The sequence below is a fragment of the Fukomys damarensis genome, unplaced genomic scaffold (genome assembly GCF_012274545.1).
Source record: "Fukomys damarensis isolate Sample0158 unplaced genomic scaffold, DMR_v1.0_HiC HiC_scaffold_1, whole genome shotgun sequence".
Taxonomy (NCBI): Eukaryota; Metazoa; Chordata; class Mammalia; order Rodentia; family Bathyergidae; genus Fukomys; species Fukomys damarensis.
In genome coordinates this window covers 26664388-26667700 of record NW_022900913.1, presented here as the reverse complement: position 1 = coordinate 26667700, position 3313 = coordinate 26664388, and the positions used below count along the sequence as shown (strand labels likewise).

Here is a 3313-nt window from a genome sequence, read left to right as displayed (position 1 = left end):
TGTGTGTGTGTGTGTGTGTGTGTGTGTGTGTGTGTGTGTGTGTTTTGGTACGGGGGATAGAACTCAGGTCCTTGTGCTTACAAGGCAGGCACCACCACTCAGCTAAATCCCAGGCCCTCTGCTAGGTGTTTAAGACCAACTTAAAGTGAGACCTGTGTCAATCAAAATTAACCTCTTTCTGTCTTTGTGAATTAATTTCTAAATAGACTTTAATGGAGAAAAAACAATGACATAGCAATAGTTCTGTTTTTGTAAGGAATCCTTTTTAAGATATTATCTCACATTTTTCAAAGAAAACAAATAAGCACATTCTTTTAAAACCATAAACGTCATTCAGATAGTTTCACAATAATCATGTAGTAAAACTCTTTTGAGAACATTAATCCCCCAGTATTCACAACTGCCTTTATTCAGAAGATGATATTTCTCTTGAAAACCAAATATATATTCTTCCTTGAGAACAAAACCTATCACCCAGGACAGATTTTGGTCCATGAATCAGCCAGAGCCAGCAGCACGAATACAAAATTGGCCATGGCTATGGCAAGATTACTATCTGGTCTGTCAAATCTGCTACTCACATGCTTCAGTGAGCCTAAAAAGAAATCCCAAGGTTGCCTCCTGCCCTCAATCCATCCAATTTACAAAGCACAGACAATCAAAACAAGCTACCTCTTGAACATAAAAATCACCCTAAGACTAAGAAACTCCATGTGATTATACCTTATACTGGCACTATTTTAATAAGCTCTGAAATGCCCTCTCTAGTCTATGCTTACGTTTTGATGTTCATTGAAATATCACCTTCTAAATATACCCCTGTGCTCACCTCAACTGCCCAGAATGTACATAGCACCCAAACCCAAAAGGCCAGGCATATGCGCCTAAGCATGTCTAAATAAGCTCCTTTAGCTCCTTTTCAAAGACCATTCCTTGAATTTCACCCACCTTGAAAACAAAAAGAACATATCAAGTGCAGGTCCAATCCTCAAGCATTATTAGTGAAAGTGCAAAATGATATGGCCATTGTGGAAAGCAGTTTGGTAGTTTCTCAAAAAGTGAAATATAAATTTAGTATATGACCCAGGAATTCTATTCCTTTGTATCTAGCCAGGAGATGAAAACATACATTCATGAAATTCTTCCATGTGAATGTATATAAAGGCAGAATCTATAACTGCCAAAATGTAAAACAACTGTTATAAGTAAACAAACTATGGCACTTCTACATAAAGAAATACTACCCAGCAGTAAAAAGGAGTGAAATATAGATCCATGGCGTAGCATTGATGCAAAGCCTAGAAACATTGCACTAAGTAAAGCCAGACTGTAAAGACTACACACTGTATGATTCCATTTCTATGACATAACTAGAAAAGGCAAATTTCCAGAAACAAGAGGATTAGTGATTATCTGGGGCTGGGAGTTGTGATGGGAAGTGACTGTAAATAGCACAAAGGATCTTTCTAGAATGAGGGAAATGTTGTTTAACTAGGGGATGGTTGCAAAACTCTATCAACTTATCAGAAATGTGTATAATAAAATCCATGACTTATATTGTAGCAGGATGTAAATAATACCTCAGTGAAGCTAGTTTTAAAAAGATGAAATACAAAAAATAAAAAGGAGGTCCATATGGGAAGTGTTGTGTTATGAAAGCTATCTTTAGAGTGAGTGATAGGCTCTATCCATGGTTATATTTAATTCCTGTTTTTTTCTAGAAAGATTTTTATTGCCAGTAGTTAGCTCAGCACATATTTCACCTACTTTTTGATTCTGTTTCAAAATGGGACAACTTGGATCCTCCACATTCTGTAATATGGGAAATGTCATTTACAGTGATCACAGTGGTTCCATTTGGCCTGCTAAATCTCTTTACCCAGGAATGTAGTATCTTATTTTTCAGAATAAGGAACATATAAATAAGTTAATAAAACAGATTCTGTGAATGCTGATGCCCTGGCAGCAGGAGAAATGGAGTGGTCAAGAGCCCAGCTATTATGTCTGGACATCATTAGAACATTGTGGGTTCAAACAACGATGCTTCTCTCCAGCCCAAAAGGGTGGGGCTGCCTGCCCTCTTGCAAGCAGGCCTCTTCTCCTTTAGCAAGATGCTACTCCCATCTATGGTTCCGGGTCAGCTCAGAAAGGCCAGCCTTCTTTGCCATCATCCCTCCTCACTCTACCTCCTCCCACTACCTCATGGTGAGGTGGCTGCTCCCCTAGAGATGGGAATGTGTTCTCATTGAGAGACTCCCTGTGATTTTGGAGTTGGATCAGGGAAGTGCAAACTTCCTGTCTGGTGTGAAAATGTGGGCCTGGCAGCTGCCAAGACCGAGTTCTAGGCCTGTTCAGAAAACTGGTTTGAGAAGGAAGGACATTGGGGCTAACTCCAGGGATGGCTGAGGCCCTGCTATAGCCATATTCCTGTGGCATAGGATGCGGGGGTCACATAAAGACAATGTCCTAAGACCCTAAAGCTAGGTTAACTTGGGCTTCTGTCACTTTCAAAATAAGCACGCAGACGTACACTCTCTTGCCTTCTCACCTAGTTGTGCTCAGTCTTTCATCTCTGGTGCCACAATAAAAGAGGTGCTTAGAACTTCAACAGCACAGTTACAGCTTGCACGGTTTGTTCAACCCATCTCTGAAGTCAGGAGCTAAATTTACTTCATGAACCTACAGAAGTAGAACAGACACTCTTTAGGGTCTAAATAAAACGAGAACAATAGGTGGCCTACAATGTTTCCTGCAAGCTAGCAAGGCCATATTTATCTTTCCTTATGTAGTTTTAGATGTTCCCTGATCCAATGTCCTGGGACCTCACTCTTCGCTCTTCCCTCCAAAGTACTCCACACCTCACCTCTAACAGAGGAGCAGTCTCTACAGAAAACCTTGCTGAAAATCTAAGTATAAACCTTCTGGGCTATTCCCATTCTGACAGAAAGTTTCCTTACTGGTTCTCCTGAAACCAGTAACAATGAAGTAACCAAATAATCACCATCACCGGGAAAGAACAGAATAGGCTATTTGTTTTAGTTACTTTTCTTGCTGCTGGGACAAAACACGTGACAGCCAGAGTTAAAGGAAGAAAGGTTTACTTAGCTCACAGTTCGTACAGGTTTCAGCTCACAGTTGGCTGGCTCCAAGGCAGGGTGGCATGACAGAGCAGCATCGCAGAGGAGGAACAGTCCATGGCAAGCAGGCAGGAGCAAGCAAGGAACCCAAGCAGCTTCTTTCTGCCCCTTTTATATTCTATCTAGGCCTGGGCTCCTGTCTGCCCCTTTCACATTCCATCTAGGCCATTAGGATT

The 3313-nt window shown here is 41.0% G+C and overlaps 1 protein-coding gene across 1 annotated transcript in view; it reads right to left on the bottom strand.

Moving 5' to 3' along the window:
* Rai14 (retinoic acid induced 14) overlaps nt 1–2689 on the bottom strand; it is a 123811-nt gene extending 121122 nt beyond the window's left edge. The window contains exon 1 of the mRNA XM_010605434.3: nt 2549–2689. The gene's annotated coding sequence lies outside the window, so the exon portion shown is untranslated. The remainder of the gene's footprint in view (nt 1–2548) is intronic.
* Nucleotides 2690–3313: the final 624 nt, after the last annotated feature.